At 39.9% G+C, this 27,423-nt stretch overlaps 1 protein-coding gene across 1 annotated transcript in view; it reads right to left on the reverse strand.

The window, feature by feature from the left end:
* LOC150079940 (ankyrin repeat and BTB/POZ domain-containing protein 2) overlaps positions 1–26,967 on the reverse strand; it is a 166,696-nt gene extending 139,729 nt beyond the window's left edge. The window contains exon 1 of the mRNA XM_090382457.1: positions 26,380–26,967. The gene's annotated coding sequence lies outside the window, so the exon portion shown is untranslated. The remainder of the gene's footprint in view (positions 1–26,379) is intronic.
* Between the last annotated feature and the right edge of the window lie 456 nt (positions 26,968–27,423).

Genomic DNA, 27,423 nt, shown 5'->3' on the forward strand with positions numbered 1-27,423 from the left:
TGTACTGTATGTAACATTTTCTTGAAATACAGTGTATGAAATCTTTTTTTACTAGAAACTTGGTTTTTGACTTTAATCCTTTCTTCCTTAAAATTTGTGGGTGTTACAGCAATGTGGTTGCCATAATTGAATTCAGCAGCGTCAAATCTACAAGAATCACTCTGAATTTTAACAGGGAGCGAAAAAAAAATGTTTTTGTTTTTGTTTTTTTTTTCAGACCAATAAAATTACATGCAGTTAGACCGAGTTTGCCTTTACAGACATGACGCTAAGCATGCTGGGATGTTATTTGCATATGCTTGAGATCGCCCGTTAACCTCTGCTTTTAATTAAAGAGAATTTGGTGAATTCTACTACTATTTCTACTCACCACTTTAAATGCCTTTGGAACGTAAGCAAGCAAAATCACGTTCTGATCCTAATAAATTGTAAACACGAAATGGCTCTAAAACGCCCCTAAATGAAGTCATCACTTTAGGTTCTGAAGTTCAGATTCTACGCCACCCTCTTCTCAGGGAACTCGTCGCTCCAACGTTGAGCACAGGCTCAAGAGATGACATTTGCCCTTTGTTTGTTTACCTAAATTCCCTCCATTTACAGTATTTATATAACTGAAGGGTTGTGCAAACAGACAGAAACAAACGTTAGATAACATATCTAATAGTTTGCGAACGTTTGGCATATCAACATCCACATGGGTGGCCCGTAGAAATTCGATGATTGATAAAATAGCAGAGGGCAAGAGGTTACTGAGGTTGGCGGGTACTTCTACTGAAATATATTAATCTTTTTTATTGAAAAATAACATTGAAAAATGTTGCATTGGAACTCAGGTGACTATTATCTCCTTTTGTGAATTTTCTGAACAGTTTTATTGCTTAGCGATTTAGTCATACTTATACATACCCCGAAATGGGGACACCAAGACTGAATCACTGAGAAATCGCTGTTTAGTTGTACGACTTCTGCATCTTTACCTCCAACATGACCAATTATTAATAATAATGGAAGTTGAATAGAGGTTCACTTTATGTGGTTATTCAACTGAAGATTGCCCTCGTGGGTAGCACAGTTGGTAGAATCGCCATCCTCCTTACACCGGGTGGAAAAGACTTGAATTCGAGTAATGTTGATGATGTGAGGAATTTTTATGGGCCTTTTTCACAACGGCGCTGAGTTAGTCGGCCTCAGGCGAGGGTAGAATGGTTTTTTCTCCCGAAAAAAAAACGGCTTTGCTAACAACGTGCAAGTGCTACCTAAAGGTTTTCATCCCATCATTGTTTGTACTTTACTTCCCTCAAAAGTTCATTAAAAAATGGAATGGTCATCCTAAGTCTTAAAGCCAAGACTTCATTAGGCAATTCATATTTTTTTATAATGAGGATCGGATGAGCCCTCACACTATGAGGGATCACTCCCCCCAACACGCTAGATACATTGTCATGCATCTGTAATTGATCAAGTAAGTCCGTGGGAGAGAAGGGAGGCTCACACTACAGTCGTTCATTGAACTAGAGAGGAAGTTTACTATTGAATTGATAATATAAATAAATAAATCTTTATTTGTCCTCCCAAATTTAAAATATAGGTGTACATTGGTAAGAGACAATTTCCCTTCACGGCAGAAAATGCCAGGGGATTACCATAAAATGTGAATAAAAGAATGTCTAAAATATACAAGAAAGGTTAAATATACACGAAAAGATGAAATATAAACTGCATTACTCATCACTGCATTTCTGTCTACAGTCCTGGCAATTGTAATACAAAAGTTCATCTTAACATCACTTCCACTGAATCAACTTGTGCGAGTTATACATTATTCAATTGCGTACACACAGTTCTTGACAGAAATTCACACAACTACTAGGCAACAGTAGCCTCAGCGAACCACACTGCGGTTTGTTTCCTATATTTCGAATCTTCTATGCGCCTTAGTAGGTCAATTCCGATATGTGTTAGGAACTGAATTGATTCTAACGCACTGGCGGGTATAAACCTGTTGAGCCTTAGTAGGTCAATTCCGATATGTGTTAGGAACTGAATTGATTCTAACGCACTGGCGGGTATAAACCTGTTGGCCATCTTAAATCTGTTGATCTTCATTCTCAAAGATTTTGTGCCTCTTAATGCAGATGGCGGGATGTGCCACTCACAAAGCTCCAGAAGCATGGTGATGATATCGTGCCAGTCATCATTTTGATTGTGGTTATTAATCGTTTCCAGGCAATGATGTCTGGCAAACGCTGCAGTTTAAGCTGCTCAGAGAGCTGTGTGGTTCTTAACTGTTGAGGGAGATGGTGCTTATGGTTTGCCCACTTCAGCAGACAGAATTCACTCGCATATATTCTCCTAATGTGGGTAGGGGTGGCTGACCCCCACAATTCGGCGCCATACAAAATGGCCGAATACACTGTGGTTCTTAAATATCGTGCGGTTGTTGTAGTCTGTTTCACGTGCAAGAGATGATGTTTTGTTGCCCAACGTAAGTAGTTCATTTTCTTTACAATCAGGTCAATATGAGACTTGAACGTAAGTTTCGTATCAAATGTTACTCCCAGATCTCTATGCGTCTCAACAACTGGGATAGGTTTGCCATTAAGTTTCGGGTGTACGAGTGTAGGCGATTTTTTGAGCGAGTACACCATGATTACAGTCTTCTGTGGATTTAGGACCAAGCCAAATTTGTCTACGTACACGAATAAGTTCAGAAGCTTATAATTAATCTCCTCACACAATGCCCTATTGGTCATGGACGGTTGGATGGGTGTTAGGATCTTAATACCGTCTGCATAATTGGATACATCATCCCTACCCTTTCAGAACGGGATCATCATGGCGGTAAAGAGGAGTCCAGATAAGACTCCACTCTGTGGAACTCCTGCATGGAGTTGGCGTTGGAGGATCTGACTATCTGTACGGTAATAAATGGACCGACAAGTAAGTAGGGCCTGTAGGAACTTCAGCAAATTTCCTCTTATTTGGAAGACGTGTTGAAGCAGATGAAGTAAGGCATGTACAAAGGCATGCCTTAAAGGCAAAGTAAGGCATGTAGTTTGTACATCCAGACTATCGAAGGCTGCTTTTATATCGGCATAAATTATTGCAATTTCCTTTCTGGCTTGGAAAGCATTTAGTATCGCGGCTTGAACTGTGAGGAGGTTAGTAATTGTTGATCTTGCAGTTATTGAATAATGAATTTGTTAAGGCTGCCCAGGCAGTATCTGATTCGACAACTTTGGCAATAGAGCTTTCTCCAGTACTTTTAACAGGTTATTGGCCTTTAGTACTCCACAAGGTTAGGCTTTGTAATTTTCGGCATTGGAATTACAGCGTACTTATTCCAGTTCTCGGGGAAAACTCGGCAAGCAAGGATAGAGCTATAAATTGCTTGGAGTGGTTCAATTAGTTAAGGGCTGAGACACTTTACCATGAAGTGGGGGACTCCATCAACTCCAGCTGTCTTAGTTGCCCTGAGGGAGTTAATACTCTGTATTAGTGCTTCTTTAGTGATAAGAACAGACTTCATCTCATTGTCAACAAATTGATCCCACTCAAACTCGCTGACTTCAGACTCATGATATATGCTGGGGAATCTAATTTTCTGTTTATACTCCGGCACGACAACCAAGTCAGTAGAGTTTACAATAAATCGTCAATACAAATATTTATCGTATTTAGTAGTCAAGGGCTTGAACCCCGGTTTTTACTCAAGTAACACGTGCTATGCACTCTCGCGCTTGACCACTCGGCTACGTCAGGACTGCTGCTAATGTGGTCCATCCACGCTTCTTTGTCAAGCCCCTGATTTGTGTCACTTTTATGTGTGCAACGAGGGAGCTTTCCTCTGTCAAGTGTGTCTTTCATGTAGCGGTTGATTGCTCTAGATTTTTCCCTATTAAATATTGCTCTGGCCCTCGAGTAGTTAATTCTATTTTGTGTGTCATTAGACAGTTTCCATTTTCTGTGCAAAGTTTGCTTTAGTTTAAACAATGCAATTAGGCTAGATTTCCACCAGGTTTTCGATTTTGATGATATCCTTACTACTTTTGAAGCTGCAAATTCTGTAATAGAGTTGATCCAACTGGTTAAGAGAGTTGTTGCAAATAAGGCTTCGCATTTGAGTAGACATTCCCACGGGATACAGCTGGCAGCATATAAGCATTTATTTGGGTCAAGAAAGGCTGGCGAAGTGACAAGCTGGCTCTTAATTTTTTCCTTGGCATTGAAGTCCACATACGGTAGCATTATGAGCATTGCAATTGGACTATGATCGAATGGAAAGAACATTTGATGGAGCATGGCTGTAGTTTATTTAACATGGTGCCCAGCAGGTTATTGAGCTGTGGTGGAAGGTTGAAATCTCCACATACTATATGGGTGGCTGACACATGTAATTTGTTGAGAAGCCAGTCTACTACATTATTTATCATTTCTAGACTAGGGACAGGTGGAATGTAAACGACTGTTATATCTAAGTGCTGTGTGGACTTTTAAAGTGACAAGTAATGCCTCATAAAGCTCTGAATCCGAGTAGGCGACCGAGATTATTTGAAGTGCTATGTCATGTACAAACAGGGCTACTCCTCCATCCCTCGCTACAGATCTGGATTTGAAGTAGGCTTTGTATCCAGCAGCGACTATAGACTGTTGTTGTGGCTGGAGCCAGGTCTCGGTGAGACAGATAACATCAGCAGACCGTGACAAGAGCATTTGTTCCAATGTGTCCAACTTATTTCGTATGCTCCTAACATTCTGATAAAAATCTTCCCTATGGATAATGGTTTTATCTGTATCCTAGTAGGTCTTCTACGGGGTATAGTCTTACTTTGTATCATGTGTCGGGTAGTGACTATTGTAGAAATTCGATTGACATCTGACTGGCGATCCGGTAGAGGTTCATTATCCTGTTTAACTGACGGGGTGCGTATATTCTGCGATGGCCTAATAATGTCAATGATTGCCCAGTGGACTGGCACTGTAGCGCTATCCACTTCTGATTAAATATTTAACTTTAGAAATGCCAAAGAGGTTAACGAAATGAAAAATCAAAATTATTTCGGATCTCTTAATACACGAACAGGAATTAGAAAATAAATTTTCACTAAAGGCTTCATAGAGTGCAGTGCGATAAGTTTTCCTACCTCTTCGTTACAAAAAAAAATTTAATCTTCGCACCAGAAACATTTGAGTATGACGATCACGTTCCGCTGGTCACATATCTCCACGTGCTGCAAATCCAAGGACATGATGAGGTTATATATCTTCTTGCTACTCCTTAAACTTCCCCCCATTGCTGGTGTCAATGATTTTTTTTTTACATCGAACCTGCTGTTAGAACACCATCGTTGAAATACCTTCGGATGACAGGCCTAACAGAGGAAAGGGACTTAAAGACAAATAAATTTAATATTAAAATTAATTTGCGTATTCACTGCTATCCATTTAACTGCCTTCTTCCAGTTTCCCTTAAATCTCACCAGATTGTCATCCTCAACTACCCAGGAAGGTAGTTTATTCGAACAGCACGCTGAACAAAACCTAAACTTTCAAAGATCCAATGTACCAATAGTTTATATTTTTGCCTTGATTTTTGCGTTCCAATTCAATGTGGAAATTCTACACAATTCAGTTTGATCCCCCACACCTTTCCCCGCAATCAGTGTCTTATACACCTCAGTCAGATACTCCCTGTTTCGAGATGCTTTGGTTCCAAGTTCTGTAACCACACACCTTTCTAATCTCTCCACCTTTCTATTCTTAGACGAGTTGCCAGTCTTTTGACCGTTTCAAAGAGCTCAATGTCTTTCCTTAAATGCAACCATCAAAGCTGAACACAATATTCCAAATGCAGTCTCAATGATTTGTATAACGGAACTAAAACCTTCTTCTCCCTAGATGCAAAAGTACATTCAGTCATTAATAAGATATGCGCCTTCCTTAATTCCTGATTACACTTCATGCAACCTTCATGTCTTACTGTATCAAAACACAGAAGTCTGTTTCTCCATTTCTTCAGACCATTTCTTCTACCCAAAATTAGTGTATATGTTACTTTCGAGTTTTCTCATATATAGCTTGCCATTTCTCCGATCATCCATCAAGCTTGTCCGTATTATTCTGAAGTAGCTCAGGCTGACTGGTATCGTTAACCATCCTACTGACCTTTATATCATTTGCAGATTTCAACATCATATCTTTTATTCGTTCGTCCATGTAATCAAGATCAGAAACAAGATGCCCAGTACAGAACGTAGAGTGCCTTCCGATAATCCTGGCCCGCTCTGAAGAATGACTTTAATAGTTCTTCTTCAGGACAGAACTGCCTTTTTGGATAGCACAAGTGGTATTCACAATCCTTCGCACATTGGGTGGAAAAGACCTGAGTTCGAATCCCGTCAATGACGCCAGCATGTTTTATGGGCGTTTTTCACAATGGCTAAGTTAGTCGGTCTTAGGCGAGGTTTTTCTCTCGGAAACTGATGTTCACTGTCCAGCAAACAGCAAATCCATCACAGACCACAAGCAATTATATACGGTGCAATATTGCCTAAGCTGTGATGCTCCTAAAACCCCACAACAACCAAGGACAGGACTTCTAAAGAACAGGAAGCAGATGATTGTTTTGAATTTTATTATAACTGTCCGTCTCTTGTCCTTCATTCTAAGCCAGTAGACTCCAGTTTGAACAGTAACCTTCCATGAGGAACTGTGTCAAATATTTTGATCACGTCCAAGTATATATTGACATTGTATTAAAAACATTATGGGACTCCTGTTGTCTCGAAACTTTATACTAGACATGCTGGACAGACAACTTGTGTGATTAGCTGATCTCGATCACACAAGTTGTCTCTCCAACATGTCCAAGTATATAATGTCAAAACCGTTGCTGCATTCAACTCCTATGTGACCACGTCATAGTAATATATCAGGTTGATTATACGTGATTTTACCTTAACAAAGCTAAATTTTCATCCCAACAGGTTCGAGCCCGTCACTACCAAATACAGAGGATGCGGAAAGGTCAGGGAATGACCACCGCATATCCCGGAGCAATATGGCCTTAGTTGCTAATGCTCCTAAAAACCAAATAACAACAACAACAACAACAACATCATCCCAACAGAGCTGATAACCAGATGGGTGCTTAGGAAACTCAGAATTCGAATCCCATCATAGCAGTCAGATGGAGAACTGAATTAGTGGAAATTATTGAGATTATATAAGCACTTCAACCTGCGTAGAGTGCAATACTTTATGAAATTATAGGTAGACTACACTCTAAGCAGGTTGAAGTACTTTTTTTCTCACTAATTTACATTTCTTGATTTACTGTGCAACAAGCCTCTAAAGAAAACTGGATTATTACCAATTTTTTTTTAATTTCGCACATATGTATACAGGGTGTTTCAGTTAAACGTTTCAGAACTTCTAAGAGGGGTAGGGTACATCCTGACAACTCGAAATCATATAGCAATGTGGGGTCAGAAATGCTTTCCTGAAGCGGTGTTGTACACAGAAGCACCATAAAAAGAAAAGAGACCGTAAGTGAGAAATCGTTTTAATAATACATGAAAAGAAGCAAAAGGTACATGGATTAAAGTAAGTGTTCGAAGTTTCTTCCACGGGCTACAATGCACGCCTCACATCTCCGACGCATGGACATCCGAACATTCTGGAATACTCCAGGCGAATTTCGAATTTCTTGAACAAGAACGCCAAGTTAGTAGGATGGATGATTATACGAACGCAGAGTTAGCCGATATGCATTTGGCGTACGGGGCTGCAAATTGTAGTGGGCCAGCAGCACAGCGTTTGTACGCGGAACGATATCCGACGAGGCGTATTCCCAGTCATAATTTCTTTGCAAGACTGCACCAGAGGTTAGCTGAGAGAGGTTCATTTGAAAGAGCTGACAGGGACAGGGTAAGAACAGCACGGACTCCAGCCGTCGAACAGAATGTGCTGCAGCATGTACAGGGGAATCCAAGAACGAGTACACGAAGTCTAGCAAACGCAGTCGGGGTTTCCCATTGCAGCGTCTGGAGGATTCTCCGAGAACAAGACATGCATCCGTTTCACGTGCAGCGTGTCCAGACACAGCAACCGGAGGATTATGCACCTCGTATTGCTTTCGCACAGTGGTACCTTGGAAAATGTGCTACAAATCCCCTTTTTCCTGCTGAAGTGTTGTTTTCCGATGAGGCATCCTTCACAAGGGAAGGAATTTTCAACACGCATAACGACCATATCTGGGCGGTCGAGAACCCGCATGCAATACGACGTCGTGCAGCACAGATTCGATTTTCGGTCAATGTATGGGCCGGTATTATGGGAGATCACCTCATCGGACTTTACCTGTTACCGTGTCGTCTAACCGGACCTATCTACTTGATCTTTCTGCAGCAAGTATTGCCACAACTTTTGAGAGATGAACAGATTTCTGCATCGACGCAACAGACAATGTGGTTCCAACACGATGGAGCCCCTGCCCATTATAGCGGAGATGTTCGTAACTACCTGGATGTCACATTTGGTCAACAGTGGATCGGACGTGGTGGTCCCGTGCGTTGGCCTGCTCGGTCACCCGACCTATCATGTCTTGATTTTTATTTCTGGGGTCATATGAAATCGCTAGTTTATGACACCCCTGTTGACAATGCTGAGGAGCTGGTTGCAAGAATCGCAGTAGCTGCCGAAGAAATTCGAAATTCGCCTGGAGTATTCCAGAATGTTCGGATGTCCATGCGTCGGAGATGTGAGGCGTGCATTGTAGCCCGTGGAAGAAACTTCGAACACTTACTTTAATCCATGTACCTTTTGCTTCTTTTCATGTATTATTAAAACGATTTCTCACTTACGGTCTCTTTTCTTTTTATGGTGCTTCTGTGTACAACACCGCTTCAGGAAAGCATTTCTGACCCCACATTGCTATATGATTTCGAGTTGTCAGGATGTACCCTACCCCTCTAAGAAGTTCTGAAACGTTTAACTGAAACACCCTGTATAAACCAGCCTTACGGCGCACAGTTAACCTACAAAACCCTAGCTAATACACCCTAGCAAGCTAATACAGTACAACCACAAAAAAAAAAAAAAAAAAAGCATTCCGCATTTGTCCATCTCCTCTAATAATCTATCTAATCTTTCCTTAAATTTATTCAAACTGTCCACTTTCACAACCCCAGATGAAAGTTTGTTCCAACAATCAATTAATCTCTGGCTGAAAGCAAATTTCCACATCTATCCTGCAACCACCATTTTTCAATTTAAATTTGTCCCCCTCATGCGTATTGCCAGCATAAGAATATTTACTCATTCCATTTAAAGATCTCTCGCCGGTGGCTAGAGGCTGCAACTTGCAGAGCTGAAGTCTTTCTTGGTAAGATTACCCTTTTGCGCCCGTAACTAATCTTATTATTGCTCCTCCAGTAGATCCACAAACTTCCTAAGTTACTTGAAGCTAATCCAAAACGACCTAATCCAGTCCACCTCTAGGTATTCATAATGACACTGCAATTAGAAACATCATTAAATACCATATCGATTACAAATACAGTATAGTAATTGTAAGTGCTCATAAAAGATCCAGGCTATTAAAGATGAATGAATTCCTTGCATCTTATTCTTCCAAACAATTTACCAAATTTTTAGTGGTACATTTTTTTCTGGTAATTTGAACGGTATTCAGAGATTGGCTCTCCATTTTCCAAATGAATGCTACACCTCATTGCAAGCAAGTGCCATTTCTCTTGGTCTTCTAGTAAGGGTACGTTGTGACTGACATTTCACGCATTCCGCTCAAATAACTGTCATGAGTTTGTGGCACCGAAGTTCCTGCACGAGGTAACGAACGAATAAACTGTCCCCCCCCCTCAGTCGGGCGGACCGTTTCGGTGACGCTGTAAAAGTTCTCAGACGTTTAGGAAGAATTCGCCAAAGTTGGCGGCGTGTCGGAAAACAAAGGCAACTTAAGCATAAACGCCGTAGAAAGGATAGCCTGAGCGAACGTGACTTCGGAGCAGAGGAGCGGATTGTCGTTATAACCAAGAGTGGGCAGAGTTCATCGCAGACCAGAGTTCAACGAGAATAGTTCACTTTTAAATGAGGGAGAGGAACTGATGGAACCAAAAACAGTGCTCCAGCACTGTTTTTGGTTCCATCAGTTCCGAATTAATGGTTAAAATTGATACCTTTTTTAATTATATTTAGTTGTCTTTTAAATTATAGATTATATTAATTTAATTAGTACTAATTATTATACTTAATTAATTAATTAATATTGCTGATTATATTTATTTCATTATTATTATATATTTAAACTTTTAGTTAAACTCAGATTTGATTTAAAGTAGATTTATTGAACTTAAGACAGGAAGCTTTTAGCTTTGTTTCTTTTATTTTTATAAGAAGTCCATATAATTGCTGTAATATTTTAGTTTTAAGTAATATAATTATACAATGTTAAAATAACAGCAGTTTAAAAAAGTTTTGAAAAAGGAGCTGTTAAAGAAGGGTATACAAAAATGGTGCCAATATTTGTTATTGTATTTTTACAAAAGTTTTCAATAGCATTAGCAGTGGCAAATGATGCAAGAAAGCAAGCTTATACAGCATCAACCAAAAAAAATCCCCATCTCCCATTTCACCTGTTCATCCCCTCCAATAGTTTCTCTAGTTCGGCCCTAAATTTATTTAAACTATCAACCCCCGCAACAACAGACGGATCAACCACCCGCTGGCTAAAGGCAAACATCCCCACATCTATTCTGCAACCATCCTTCCTCAATTTGAATTTGTGCCCCCTAATGTGTCCCATATGCAGTACTTTGCATTTGTCAGTGTTAGACTTAAATTGCCATTTCTCAGCCCATTTGCCTAACTTTTCTAGATTCTGTTGGAGTGGCATGCTATCATTACTGTCATTAGCCAATCTTTGTATCATCTGCACACTTAGACATTAAGTCTGATATTCCTCATCAATATTATTGATAAATATAGAAGACAACAATGGGCCCAATACCGAACCCTGAGGGACTCCATTAATAACATTAGTCCACGAAGAGCAATGTCCGTTGATTACCACTCTGTGTCTTCTACCACTCAACCATCCCTTTATCCATAGCAGCAACTTGCCCTTATTGCCACACTGCTCCAATTTGTACAGCATTCTTTTATGTGCAACAGTATCAAAAGCTTTCCTGAAATCCTATTAATAAAAATTAAAAAAAAAATACAAACTCTATGGTAACATGATGGATATTGCCAAAAAACTTGGAAGAAGAGACACTTAGGTCCTTTCTTTTTTTGTTTCCCTCTTAAGGGTCACAGATTTTACTGAAGAAATTCATAACAAATACAGAAACTATTGTCAGTTCTAAAAGAAGCCTTGAAACTTTCAGATGTTACGGATGCGTTGGAACTGGTGTATGCAGTGTACAGGACACTACATTGAATTTGATCCATCCGAATAGCTGGTGACGTTCATTATTTACATTTCCCAAATATTAGTTTAGTTCTCGAACTTTTTGATGACGCCAAATTTGTTATGGGCTTTTTTCGTGCTGCGGTCGAGTTAAATGGGCTCTGGTGCGGTTGCTTGGTTTTCATCCAGCATGCAGGCAAACCTACAGAAAATACTCGCGTATTATACTGACACTCCATGCCCTTGTTGCCTTGATGACATACACCCACATTAATATACACATGGCCGGATATCTGCCCTCGTGGGTAGCAGTTGGTAGAATCGCCGTCTTCACCACACCGGGTGTAAAATATTGCAGTTTGAGACCTGTCCATGACGGGAGGAATTTTTATGGATCTTTTTCACAAGGTGGCTGAATTAGTAGGTCTCAGTTGAGGGTAGCATGGTTTTTTCCTCCCGGAAATTCGAGTTTTTCGTCCAGCGAACAGAAAATCGACTTCGAACTCGCAATTTACACTAAAACTCCACTAAAACAATAGATGGATACGCACAACAAGTTGGGAAATACGTCTTATATCGAATCAAAAGAAAAAAAAAAAGAAGAAGAATCAAAAAGTATGAAAGAAACGTCGAAATAAAGATTTGCATAAATTTTTTATTCTCAGCAGTATGAGGGATTCTTCCTTCTTTAGTATGCACAGAGGAACTAGAAAAGTCTTCTCAACTCACCCACACCTGAAAAAGCAACGTAAATCACCTGACATTAATTCTTCTCTACTTCAGATGTCGCATAAATTACAAGTCTGAACCGTGAAAAACATGACATTGGTCCTCCCACCCCCACATGTTTTAATGGCCACTATTATGAGACTGACTTAACCCATTCGGAGAAGCATCAAACCAGTAAAGTTTCCTCGTGGAGGACATCGGGTTAGAATGGACGCTGCAGGTGCTGCTCATCATCCTGTCAATCGTATGCGAGGTTGAACGCTGCACTTCCTTACAGCCAATACTCAGCATTCGCAGTGAAGGTCATTAAAATTTACGTCAAGGTCATTGGTGAAAGAGGTACAAGTTAAAAAAAAAATTAAGAAATCTTATCAATGGTTTATGTGGGGTTGTAGTTGCTCGTGTTTTGTATACTGGTAGAATCACGTGACCACGTTGCCTTGGTCATGAGAGCAAAGGTCAGTTGCTTCAAATGACATTCCGTAGAGTGAAATAGGAACCGAAGTACGAAAATGTACAAGCTTTCAAATCTTCAGTAAAAGGACCCTTGTCCCTCCCTCTAAAGTCTAGCTCACCTCAAAAGCGGAATTAGAAGAATTTGCTGGATTTTCAGGATTTTTTTTTTTTTTATGGATCCCTCCATCTCTTCCTCACCTCGGGGGCATTTAGTTCGTGTCGTTTCCACTAACTCATCTGCCCCTCTCTCTTTGACACAGTTACATTATCGGCAAGGGCAGGTGAGTCGACAGTTACTGTCCCATTAAGTCTCTCATCATCCTCTCTGTCGTCTAAATGGAGCGACCGGGCACATTTTTGCCCACTAGCAATTCCCACGGCTGGCACATGCGGCCGATCGTAGGTAGGTATTTATCAATTCCGCCTTTTTTAACGGAAGATAATAAGTAGGTTCACCTCCTCGGGTCCATCCTCTACAAAAGCTTGCAACACTATTAATAGGTGCTTAGAATTTCGAGTAGGTCTGCTTGGTAAGGACCTAGAAGGCAGCACTTGCAAAAAAAAAAAAAAAAAGAAAAAAACAGAAGAAGGCAACAACAATACAGTGATGGAGTGTTTGGATTTATTTTGGCTTGAACATTTATAACGAGTGTTAAAAAGTAAAATGTCTGCTGTTTTATTTGTATTTTCCTTCGGAATTTGATCTCGATATTACAGTGGTAAACTGATCTTTACTCAACCATCTACTTTTCCGTTATTTCTGAATTTCCTCCAAGATAACTAACGCCATGAGCGTTCAGTATATCGTCTGTTAATTCTGTGTGTTCTATGGTCAGTTTGCTTGTTTAGTCGGATGAAAAACCCTTTTTTGGGAGAAAAACCACGAAATCCTCGACTAAGACGAACTTGGCAACAGCGTGAAAAAGGGATCCGTCAATTCCTTGTAAGACAATTCGCTGTATTGGAGTGAGGGCAAAGCAAGACACTTGCGCTGGAGAGCGAAACGGCACTTGCTTCATATTAATGATGCTCCAACCACTCTCAGATATCTACAAACCACAGTGTATCCGGTTACATTATATGCTTCTGAAATTTGGGCATCTGCTTCACCCTCGCTTCAGAAACCGGTATACATATTGAATACTGGACCCTTAAATGGGCCACTCATAAGAGTAGCCAACTTCCTCAACTGAGAACCACTGAAATGGCTAAGCAGCTAAATGTAGGCTCCCAAAGTTAACTGGCGTCAGACGCTTAATTATCTAGGATATCTGTCAGTGGAACAATCCTCCACAACCCTTAAGGTCTGACCCCCACACCCGAAACACAATCCTATGAAACTATGTGATCGTTTCTTACCTGCCCAGTCACTTCCAAAAATACAGGAATTGACCTGCAGAAGACTTCTGATAAGAAATACTTCTCCTACAGTGGATCACATCTATTCAACTGGAATAACTGTTTCTGAATTCTGTGGTATATACTGTGCCAGATTACCAAATGATGAGCCATCGTGGGTAGCACTGTTGGTAAAATCGCCGTCCCCCCAACACCGGGTGAGAAGAGCTGAGTTGGAGTCCGGTCGATGACGAGAGGAATTTTATGGATCTTTTTCAACGTGGCTGAGTTAGTCGATCTGAGGCGAGAGTAGCATGGTTTTTTCTCCTTGAAAATAGAGTTATTAATGTATATTCTACTTTTTTTTAGGAGTTCCTATTAAAAAAGTGTCACGAGCACATTAAAGATAAAAAAGTAGGTGGGTAAGCTTCCCTGGAGATTGTGTAGGGCATGCATTTGGAGTCCGAGTTTCCGACATTGTAAAACGGCTTGGCCCAGCGAGGGGTTTTTACCAGGGCCCGTGGCGGTTCATGATGCGTTTGACTTAGGGATGGTAGTAGTAGTAATGGCAAATGATGCAAAAAAGCAAGGTTATATTGCATCAGCCAAAAAAAAAAAAAAAAACAGTTCACCCATCCGTACCCTCCAAGTGAATTTATTCAACCCATCCACGTCCACAACAACAATGGAAACAACCTGTTCCTACAATCAACCACCCGCTGGCTGAAGGCAAACTTCCACACATCTATCCTGCAACCTTCATTCTCAACTTGAATTTATGCCCCCTCGTGTGTATTCTCAGTAAGTGGAAGAATACCATTAACATTAATCTTACTCAATCCATTCAAGGCTTTAACCACTTCCATCAGTTCGCCTCGCAGGTGCCTAGTCTCGAGACGCTACAATTTGCAGAACTGAAGCCTTTCTAGGTAAGAGTACCTCTTTGTCCTTTCACCAACCTCGTTGCCCTTCTCTGCACCAGTTCCAGCAGATCTACACCCTTCCTAAAGTGAGACCTCCAGATCTTTATGCAGTATTCAAGATGTAGTCATACCATTTTACTTCATTGGTTGATTTTGTCAATTTCTGATCTTCGTGTGATACACGGAATTGTCGGGCATACACCAAATTGTCGTAATTACCAGTTGTCTCACCAAACTGTCACATAGACGAAGTGTCATTCATCAAATTGTCTCATACACCGAATCGTCATCAACCGAATTTCGCATACAGCGAATTGTCATGCACAGAGCTGTCGTACAACGAATTGACATGAACCTTGTGTAAAAGCCAATAAAAGTTCCTCCCGTTCATATGGGATTCAAACCCATTCTTTATCCACACGGTGTGGAAGACAATGGTTGTAACCACTAAAAAGTGAAAATATCTCTGCAGACAATGCACTCAAGCAGTTTCGTGATGGCTTCATAGTTACCTTAACTTCACAACTCAAAGAGCTTTTGTCCTCGAAGATGTTCCTTAAGTTTTTAAAATGATCAAAATCTGAAGGAGCTATATCTCAGTTGTATGGTGAGTGCTACGAGGCAGTGAAGCTGAGGTGGAAAATTTTTTTATTCGAGCTTGTGTAAGACATGCTGTTGTAGTAGGGTTTTAGGAAGATAAGCGACTAAGACCACATTGCTCCATGTATATCGTCTGAAAGTTGCGTGTGTTCTGAGGTATATTTACTGGTTGTTGGATGAAAAAACCGAGTTCCCGGGAAGGAAAACCATGCTACTCGTCTGAGACCGATTAGCTCAGCCACATTGTGAAAAAAAATACATAAAATTCCTCCAGTCATTGACGGGACTTGAACTCGGGTCTTTCCACCAACTGTACTTATGGCGAGGACGGCGATCCTATCAACTGTCTACTCACGAGGACGTAAGACATGCATGATAATGTTACGGTAGACCCATCTGCATATCAATTGGAACTCTTCGAATCCATGTTTATAATCTCGCATGACCACATAGGTCAAACAACATCTTGCATGTGTGTGTCTTAATTGCTAAAGCAAGTAAACCTGTGAGGCGCGTCAGTATTTGTATCAGTAAACCTGCTTGCTGGATGAAAAATTCGAGTTTCAGAGAAAAACCATGCACTCCAGCTGATACCAGCTAATTTAGCTTAATTGTACAAAAAAAAAAAAGTCAGTAGAATTCTTCACGTCATTGACGGATTGGATGGCGGACCTTTTCCACCTGTGTGAGGACGATGGTAATTATATCCACTGTGCTACCGCGAGGGCAGATCAAAGGAGTTTACTAATACTTGTGACAAGAATATTAACATGGCCGTATTTAGCAGTCACGTGTACTTGAATCATGGTAAACACAAACCTGTACTATTACTCTGTCTCTTTAACAACTCGGCTACTCATGTCTTCAGTTTCGTCAGAGTTTATGCGCAGGACTCAGACTTAATGATTTATCAGAAAGCATGAATTATGAACTGGATGAACATTGCTCGCATCCCAGAAAATAGCAAGCTTCATTTTTTTTCCAGCTTTGATTTATTTTCCTGTCCCCATGCTACTTAAAATGATACATATTCATATCACAACTAATGTCTTTGAAAACTTCCATCTTCTTCTCCAATCAAAGTTGACGTATGCATTAGGAAAGTCAGTTCCTTACTGATCTTGGCCTGACTTGAGGTGATAAATTTGTCATTCAACGAACACTTTATAAAAAAACAAATTAAAATATCATGCCACGATGTTGTTGTAGAGTTTTAGGAGTATCGGGAACTTAGGCCATATTGTGCCGTATATAATATGTTTGTAAATTCTGTGTGTTCTATGGTCAATTTGCTGGACGAAAAATCTGAGTTTCCGGGAGAAAAAAACCATCTTCTCCGAGACCGACTAACTCCGCCACGTTGCGAAAAATACCCATAAAAATTTCTCGCGTCATTGACGGGATTCGAACTCAGGTCTTTTCCATCCAGTGCCTAGAGGACGGTGACTATAATAGCCGTAACAACTATACCAACAACCCACGATGGCAAATAGCAGTTACCGGTCGTCTTAAGATATCACGAAGTTTCAAAAAGGGCTGATTGTGGGAGCCCGTACGTCGGGTGCTTCCATATTGGAAACGGTACATCTTATTGGTTGCTCACGGTCCACTGTAGTGAAGGTGTACTAAAAATAGTGTTGAACGGGTCAAACTACCTCGAGCCAACAGAACTGTAAAGGATTTCGTAAGATGGGTGTACGTAGTGAGAGAAGGGTGCAGCGCATTGTATGGTAGGCCGCACATTCATACGTATGGGTTCCACAGCAGATGACCCAAGAGACACCCTCTTCTCACCACTGGTCATCATCGACAACGCGGTGGTTGGACACTGGAAACGAGTGTGCTGGTCGGATGAGTTCAAACACCTGGTGCAACACACCGACTGGCGCCTTAGTGTTTGGCGTACCTAATACAAGTCCATGGACCCCATCATTCAAGGTGCCCACTTTCTAGGCAGGTGGTGGCAGTTGCTTAATACGGATCATGGCTTGCTGGCAATAACTAGGAGCAATTGTGCATATGGACCAACCTTTAACTGGTGAGGTTTCCAACAGCTCTTAGGAAACTATGTGCTGTAAGATGAAAAATCTTTACACGTTTAATATTTTAGAAATGAGTGAGATTTATTTAAAATAAAGATTAGGAAATGGCAATATGGGGCAGGGGAACAGTACTGGCCACAAATACTAATTAGATAATGGGTCACAGGCAAGGGGATTAAATGTAGTCAAGGTAACAAGTAAAAGTTAGCGTGGGAGACTACGGGCCGAACGTGGCTATGGCTACTGGCGAGGAGGTGCGAACAATTTAGGCTAGGACAGAACAATACGAGAAGGACACAATCAAAAGGAGGGCCTTTTGATTGTGTCCCCGATCAAAAGGAATGTCCGACCGGACATTCCTTTTGGAATGTCCGGTCGGACATTCCAAAACTCATTCCAAAACTTCCTAACACCCCAAAACTCAACTGCTGCTAAGCAGTTGAGTTTTGGGGTGTTAGGAAGAGTAAGAAGATTAAGCCGGTCCGTCATAGGAAGGCAAGAGCAGTGGCCGTTTTTGCGAGTCAATCCGTCATGGATAGTGGCCGTATGCTAACGAGCACTGTCCAATAATTCTTATTTTAATAAGAAGTTTGTGAAAGGAGGAGTAAAGCAGGTTAGCGCCCTGTGAAGTCTTCTTCTTGAAAGTGTTTTTTATTAGGTGGAGCGAGGGTAGCCCCTGTGAGCTCTCTCTTGTGGACAAGATAGCCGTATAAGGTGAGAAAAGGCCTCAGGATGGAGATAGCAGTCCTCATATCGACGGAGTACGATAGTATGCAACGTGCCAGCCCAGTTCAGGTGTACAGTGAGTCCATCAGAATACCAGAATTATGATCCTCACTAGAAAATTCGCTACGAGTTCTAGAATGAATGCCCTGATATACGATGATGACATTTCCAACTAAGAGTGGGAGGATCCAAAACAGCGAAGCCCGACTAAGAGGGAATTAAGTAAGTGACTAACATAGTATTCTCGTTACCTTAAAGGACTTTAGGACCCTAATAACAGATTAGTGGAGATTTAAGATACTGAGAGATATATACATGTATAAAAATATATGCGTAATGTAGAGGTAGATAAGTTAGATAATAATAATAGAAATTTGACAGGTATAACTTTGTAATTAGTGAAAGGAAGTAAAGAAGAAGAAAAGGATGTTAATGATAGTAGTGGCTTTGATTAATAATAAAACATATGTTATGTTATAAGCAAAGGAGAGAAAGGGAATATTTGTCATAAGTTGTTTCTTGAAAAATGTAGGTATGATTAGCATTTTGGAAGGGGAGGGTAAAGTCCTAGACCTATAAGGTAAGAATTATGGAGCTTGTAAGGAAATTATGGATCATGTGCAAGGAAGAAACTATAACAGTTGCTGTACTAATATTGTTTGTGTTGTAAAGGAAGGGATAACATTAATAGAGTAAAGATACTACGAATACTACTACTATTACGGGTTTATTAACCTTTCGTGTAAATAAAAATATAATACGTCACCTTCAAGGTAAAACAAATAAGAACAAATTTTTTTCTTCGAAGTGGCGTGACGTCAGCTATAGTGACGTCACGCCACCATATTTATTCATTCCATTTCCGAAGTCTACTTGGTCTTATCTCCTTCCGAAACGCTTGTTCACATTTCGAATGCTGATGACACGCTATACGAGATTTTAGAGGGCCATAAAAGTGCAAATTAGATAGGGGAGATCAATTGGGGACGGGAGAAGATAACACCGTCCAACTCTGCATCTGAGTGGATTCCCGTGTCGTTATTCACTGTTGTCGTTTGGTATTACCTCCTCGTATTACTCGATCTATGGCACACAATGACGATGAAGGGAAAGAGAGAGAACAGTGCAGACTCCAGGACTTAGGTCACATTAAATTGCACCCCTCCTCCAGAGTTTCGGAGTAAGTCTATAAGTTTTTTCTTTAGCATGTAAATTCTGTCCAAATACGAATATATTTACTGTTTGATTACAGACAGATTGCTATATGCCCTCGTGGGTAGCACGGTTGGTAGGATCGCCGTCCCCCCCCCCGGTGGAGAAGACCTTAAGTCCCGTTGATGACAGAAGGAATTTTTATGGGCCTTTTTCACAACGTGGCTGAGTTAGTGTGTCTCAGGCGAGGGTAGCATGGTTTTTTCTACCGGAAACTCAAGGTTTTTCTTCCAGCAAACAAAAAATCGACCTCAGGACACACGCAATTTACAGATAATTTGTTTGATACAGTTTGGTAACCATAGTTTGCTATGGTTACCAAAACGAAGGTGTGTCTCAAGATTCATTCCACTACTCTTGTTGATATAATCTTGAGAGAGGCGGCAAGCGAGTGCATTGAACCACTGAGGCTGGTTATGCGAGCATCACTAGACTCTGGGGAGATTCCCTTGGATTGGAAAAGTGCAAATGTATCTCCCATACATAAGGGTGGCTCTAAAAGTGAAGTTGGAAATTATCGACCTGTCAGTCTGACTTCAGTAGTAGGGAAAATCATGGAGGCATTGATCAAGGGTGGAATTCAGGATCATTTGGATAGAACTGAAATTCTCAAGGATACTCAGCATGGTTTTGTAAAGGGAAAATCATGTTTAACAAATCTGGTTCGCTATTTCGAAAGGGTCACTCACGAGTTGGATTTAGGGAATAATTTCGACATTGTTTATTTAGATTTCAGCAAAGCTTTTGACTCAGTCCCACATGAGCGGTTGCTTTATAAGCTGGAACAGGTTGGAATCACTGGGAAAATCCTTAGATGGATAGAAGGATGGCTTCAGGGCAGGAGGCAGAGGGTTGTGATAAATGGCTGTTCCTCAGATTGGGTTGATGTAAGAAGTGGGGTTCCCCAAGGATCAGTATTAGGACCACTGTTGTTTTTAATTTTCATAAACGACATTGATGAAGGGATAGAGGGCGTGATGTCTAAATTTGCAGATGATGTTAAAATTGGTAGAGTAGTTAATGATCACTGTCAAGCTGAGCTTCTTCAGAGAGACCTAGATAGACTTCAAGAATGGTCAGAAAAATGGCAGCTGTGCTTTAATCCAACAAAGTGTAAGGTATTACACCTGGGAAACAGTAATCCCAAAATAACTTATTCACTTGGTGGAGTTCAACTAAACCCAGTACTGGAGGAAAGGGACTTGGGTGTTACGATACGGTCAGACATGAAATTCTCTGAGCATTGTAAACAGGTTGCAAGGAAGGCCCATGGTGTCCTATCGATGATCTATCGAACTTTTGCAAGTAGAGATAGGGACGTGATAATCCCATTATATAAGGCCTATGTTAGACCACACTTGGAATACTGTGTTCAAGTATGGAGACCGCACCTAAAGAAAGACATCGAGCTTCTTGAAAGGGTGCAAAGAAGGGTAACTCGCCTGGTGAGATCGGCAAAAGGGCGTCCTTATGAAGAAAGACTTCGAATATGTGGGTTGCAGAGTTTGGAAACTAGACACCTTAGAGGAGATTTGATTGAGGTGTTTAAGGCTCTGAGAGGCATCAGTAAAATGAATGAGGACAAAATTTTCAAGATTATAAATGATGCTAGAACTAGGGGACATAAATTCAAGTTACGCGGGGAAATGTTTAGATTGGACTGCAGGAAGTTTTATTTTAGCCAGCGAGTTATAAATTACTGGAATAAGTTGCCTTCATGGGTGGTAGAGGCCGACAGTTTGGGGAAATTCAAAGGTCATCTGGATAGTACTTTCGGGTAAGGGAAGCGCATAGGATGATAGGATTAATTTCCTTTTTATTTAATTTTTAATTTCATTTTATTATTTTTATTTATTTATTAATTATTATTATTTATTTATTTAATTTTTGTTTTTATCATTGTTTTGTTCGGATTTTTTTTTTTTTTTTTTTTTTTTTGGCTGGTGCAGCATAAGCCATAGGCTTTCTTGCACCATACGGCCGTTACTAATACTAAAATACTAATACTAATATTATATAAGTGTCCAAAGCAGGTGGAACATAAAGTTGTGGTGGCACAAAGTTTTTCGGTTCATATGAAGCCTATTTAAAATGTCTATGGATGATCAGAACAAGTTGTGGTCAGTCACCTGATTTTTGCTGTGGTAGTTAGGTAAACATTAGTAGGATAGTTTGGTGGTACTCCTAAGTGACTTTTTTTATTATCTTGAAACGGAGATAGCCCACAAGTTATCATGACGACTTTTACTTTATTTGGTGGATATATCAAAGTTTCAAAATGTTCAGATTCCTTCTGAGTTTTCATGGTGGTTTTACTAAACTCCCTTGCTTTCTCTGCCGTTGGGACAGCAGGGCAGTTGATCAGCATTACAAAAGAAGAGAATGGTTCCCGAAGCACACAATGTCGTAAAGAATTCCTTGGTTCCAAGGATCAAGATTCTGAGACTAGTCAAACAATTTGTTTGTTAAAACATTTGATCCTCAGGGTGACATCTTAAAGCATAGCTTCACAAGAACTTGGAAGTCAAGAAGATTGATGACTAAAAATTACAAAGAACTAGTTGAAAAGTTGATTGAAAATTATGGTAAAATGGAATGCAGAATATCAGTCAAGCTCCATTACTTGCATTCTCATCTGAATTTTTCGGATCAAATCTGAGCGCTGTTAGTGAAGAGTATGGAGAAAGATTCCAGTGAACGGGGATGAAACTATGATCGGCAACTATATCTAGTTCTTGGTTCGGAATGTTATTTATATATGAACAGAGAAATTTCTTTGCAGAAGTGGACAGGATATTGGTACTGTACTCTGTTTCCTTCATGGGTGGGTGTCCACTTCTGCTCCTGCCAGCGCAGTTGGCAAGAAGCCTTAGTTTTTGTTTTTCTTGGATTTGATCTTGCAATAATAACTTCTTCCAGCTTGGTTTGCTGGTTAATATGAGTAACTTCTGTTGAGCTCTCTGAGTGCTGGTGGATGACTGTTTCTTGAACTGTTTATCTTTTGGAGATTACTGGCGTTGATCAGTCTCTAGGATGTGGAGCTCATCTGTGGACGGTGTCTCTTCATCGGTTTCTGTTGTAGCCTGCTTGTCCAGCTTGTTGTGCTGTAGCTGAGGGGATGACCATTGCACAGTATAGTGCAATGGTCATCCCCTCAGCATGTGATAATTTAATTTATTGATGATATACAATGTCCCATGTATATAAGAATATTGTTAATATGTGTATACTGTACCATGTCTATATGCATGGCCGATTTACCAGATTTTTTTTGGCTAGGGGCCGCTTTAAACAATAAATGAAAAAAAAAATGAGTGAATGATCACACTGACCACAAAAAACAAAGATTTAACCTGATTACCCTGAGGAGGGTTTCTATTTTTAAATTTGCGATTTTTTAGCTTGTTTGTTAACTTGAAGCAAAGATTACCCTAGCACATTACGAATGAAAGTAGAAATTTCCAAAGCGCCAATAAGCGCATGCGTGGTTTAATTTCTATTTCAAACTATGCGAGCCAGTTTTGGAGTGGCACGTCGGTTCTGGCTGTTCGACTTCCGAATGAATACGACTGTTGTGTAATGTACAGTCCTTTATATAGCAAATACAAAATAAATATAAATCAACGGATGGACAAAGAAATAAATACAAAAAAAAAAAAAAAAGAAAGAAAAAAGAAGCATTTCAGCATTTTTGTACCAGTGGCTCAATGACAATTTATACCCAGCCGGCACTTTTATTATTATTATTATTATTACCAGGTGTGCCGATAAAGTGTCTGGATTGGTGCTACTGTGGTGGTGCATGTTCTAAAAGTTTCTGATGAGTCAGCGAAGGTGGTCCAAAGAGATGTACAGTTCGGCGGTTACATTTTTCTTCCATCTTGAAATCTCTTTCCTTTCAGGGCGGTTTCCCTTGGGAAAGAGGAAGAAATCCGCTGGTGCTAGATCGAGAGAGCACGATGCACGGTTGAGCTGTACAATGCCATTTCTCTCAAAATTGTGGCCTTACCTGGGAAATCCGCTTTAATATTCTTTGAAGGTGCTTCAAAGGCCTTCCTTTTCTGTAAATCTTCATGCAGAATAGGACAAATCGTCTCCTTCTTCATATCCAATTCATCGGCTATAATTTTGGGGGTCAAACGATGATCTCTTGCCACAATTTCCAGAAATTTTGCTACTCTGTCCTCATTTCGGGAGGTTGACGATCGTCCTCTTCTTGGGTCGTCGCGAACATCCTCACATCCATCTTTGAACCGCTTGTACCATTCAAACACACTGGTACCACTTAACGTTTCTCCACCATAGATAGTTTTTAACATTTCATACGTTTCTGTTGCAGATTTTGCAAGTTTAAAGCAAAATTTGATATTCGTTCGTAGCCAAATCGTGACAGGACATTAACGCTGGTTAAATCTGGTTGTTACTTATATTTTGTCAGCCAACTAGACAATCTCTATACCACCATCTGTTGGAGGAAGTTTGAACTACAATATACCACGTCAGTTTATTTTCAAACTCATCCCACATGACTGCAACAGCATCAGTCTAGGAACTTTATTACCACACCTCGTATATGGCCTACGAATGAATCAAACAACGATTATTATTGCAAAGGTTTTATTTTTATGAAACCCACATGAAAGCACGTGAAAAAAAATTGCAAAACTTATTTTGTAAAAAAGAAAAACTCCATTTATGGGAAAACCCGTAATAAGAAAACTAAAATAAATGTGGATGTTACTACGTAGCACATTTTTATTTTTATTTTAAATAAAAGTACAATAAATTCGGCAGAGTGAGACAATTACCGATGCAAGAAGATAAAGGACCTTCAGTAAGCACGCTATCAAGGGCAGCGCGGGGAGCCCACCCACCCCCCATCCATCCTCAAGATCATTCCAAAGTATGTCAGCTTTGCGTTATCTGAGAACAACAATATTCCTATACGATTATTTCCCTCTCCCCTAGAGAAAAGCTGGACTTTCCCTTGTTTATCTATCCTGTTTCCGCACCAAAACATGACGACCGGATCCGCCCTTGCGGGCTATGCGAAAGAATTGTGACTCATCTCAATCACACCGTCATTCAAAGAGTTTCTCACTATTTGGGGGAATGGAATATAAAGCGTGATGAAGTCAATTTATTGCACACACTCCATATATAAGTTGTTTTTCAAAATAAACTCTATATCTTTCATTTGAAATATTTTCCTTTACCTTGCCTTTAACCGAATTGAAGTCCTCTGTAGTCCAGTGGTCAATCGCGAGAGTACAAAAGTGCACATACCTTGAGTAACTGTGGGTCAAGCCTGTCTGCTCTTGTATTCTCTCTATCTTGTGACCTCTTCTAATCTTATGTGGTCGTCTGGGAGTATAAACAGAAAACCTATTTAAGTTTACTCTTCTTGGGACTTATTATGTTGGAAGCGTGTCAGAAAATCTTTTTTCGTAATATTTTTTGTCCAAATGTCTCTTTAAAATTTTACTGAATCCTCAAGACATCGTTAAATCTATTTAATCAGCTTCAGTTTCATCTTTAGAAACAAGAAGTCGCTGAGAGCAAGGTCCAAAGATTGGCAGGGAGCAAGTATTTGGTTCTTGACCAGAAACTTTTGGACAGACAGGGCAGCATGAGCGGACTCATTATCATAATGAACCAACCAATATCTCCATTTCCTCATTACTTAGATGGCGAAGCATATCTATTAAACTTATTGCTCGGTGCCTTATTTTGAAAATGGAATACAGCAATCTCCCAGTTTACAAACACCATGCGTTCTTAGAAGTGGTTCTTACATTGAAAGTTCGCAAATCTTTACCGATTTTCCCATGATGCACTGTTTATTATTGCATACATTGCATTTTATTTTATATATATCGTACAGAATGCAATAATACCTTAGTGATAAGGTATTATTGCATTGTATTAGTGATAAGGTATTAGTACTATATTTATTTATGTCTTTTTTTTTATTTGAAATATCCTGGCTGTAATATAATAACTTACTCATTTGAGAAAATATTGGGAAATTTTTTAAATCAAAATTTTGAAACTTGAAACTTCTTTTGAAATTAAAGAAAAAATAACAAAATACTAATTTTAAAAACAATTTTAAAATTTTAATTTTCTTGTTCTAACCATCAAATTCGTAAATCGGCAGTTTCCTTTATCACAATAATTACATCCTTACTTTGCAGCGATTTACAAGAGAATAGGGCCCAACCCCTTTTCTTAGGTTTATCACTTTCATTAATTCCGGAACGAAAATTTTAAACTTCGTTTCAACTTTCATAAATATTAAAAACGAACGTTTGAAGTTAAATTTTGTTTTCATTAAAGTGAAAAATATTTTCTTTAATTTTTTATATTATTTATACGAGTTTTTATTTTTCGAGAAATGAAGGAGCATTAATCGAAAGCTTTAAATTTTTCTGCTGTCTGCTGCTTCATTCAAACCACAGTACCAAAGGGCAGACGACATGAAATTCCACATGTTGTCATGGTAATCACGTGGACGCTAGTTTAGTTACTTCGCCCAAACGAAATTCTAAAACACAAGGTCGTGTTTCTGCTAAAAGACATGCTTAGGAATAAACGTTCAAATGTAGCATACGATTTAAAACTACGACTGCCTTTTTGCGTTATTGTACGCCCTCTATAAATATAGCGATCGAATCCGAAAAATAAATAAATAAATAATATTCAAATAATTTTTAAAAATTACACATACGCGGATGCCAAACGATTTAAAACTACAACTGTATTTTGGGTTATTGTACGCCATCTATAAATATAGCGATGAAATCGGAAAAATAAATAAATAATAACGATTTCCAAATAATTTTAAAAAATTATACATTTCTTAACACATCAGAATGCCACAGTGGCAAAATAAATATATAAATATACACTTTACACTACTCACTTTTATAACGATGTGATCATTCATGGTTGCTGTAAACTATTCCTCCCACACTTGCATGCACCCACAGTATCGAAGGGTTGAAGAGATATTTCGTGCACAGTTCAGCGTGGAATCTTTGGATGTTGTTGGTCACGGATGTGTCAAGGTCACGTAGCATCAGATCATAAATGTTAGTGTTGATCCTCGGCAGATTCCGTAGCGCACAGGCATCTTCTGTTACTTTAATTTCCGACTTTCGCCGATAGGCCGAATAAAAATCAATCACAAAGATGAGGGAAACACGTAACAAATATCGTAAACACGTCTGCAACGGTGGCTGGCTTCGCCGACACTTAGAAAAAGAAAAGCGACTCTTTCCGTAGCGACAGACGAATAATTTCACTAACTACTGTACCTGGCCCGCCGAGTGATGCAAAATTTCGTACAGCTATGGCTCGGCTCAGTCAGCGATCCCGCGATATGAGATGGGCCCGCGTGAACATTTCCAGGATCGTACCCCCTGCGTACCTGGAGTTCCCCCTAACGCCGAAAGTGGACTCGTCCATTCCAACGCAAGGGCGAAAGTGACATGGAACCTGTTGGAGTACGTTCGTAACGTTTCCCGCAGGCGAGGTTTTGCCCCGGCACTGGAATTTTTACCCCTGTCTCGTGCAGCCGGTAGGCTTAAGTCTCGTAAGTCGTTACCTTGGAGGGATGGTCCGACTGCTGGCGACACGCACGGGAGTAGCAGACAACGAATGGGAGCTTCAGTTTTTGGTCGTCAACAAAACTGAGTAGTCTGCTCTTCCGGCACGTCTGCTCGCCAATTATTTGCAAGTGTTAAGATTCGAAATAATTTTAAGTACGTAGTAAATTCATTTGTAATGGTTACGCTTAAAATTCATTTGTAATGGCCAGATGAGGCCAGAAGGGCCAAAACTTTAGGTTAATATCCAAAGATGATTTATAAACAAGGCGAGAAACAGCTATCCCATAATTAGCGTGAATTAAAACCTGCACGATCACCCCCTTTTTTTTATTATCATTTTTTTTGTTTTTCCTAAA

The sequence above is a fragment of the Mastigoproctus giganteus genome, chromosome 10, assembly GCF_048544385.1.
Source record: "Mastigoproctus giganteus isolate SK-2022 chromosome 10, ASM4854438v1, whole genome shotgun sequence".
Taxonomy (NCBI): Eukaryota; Metazoa; Arthropoda; class Arachnida; order Uropygi; family Thelyphonidae; genus Mastigoproctus; species Mastigoproctus giganteus.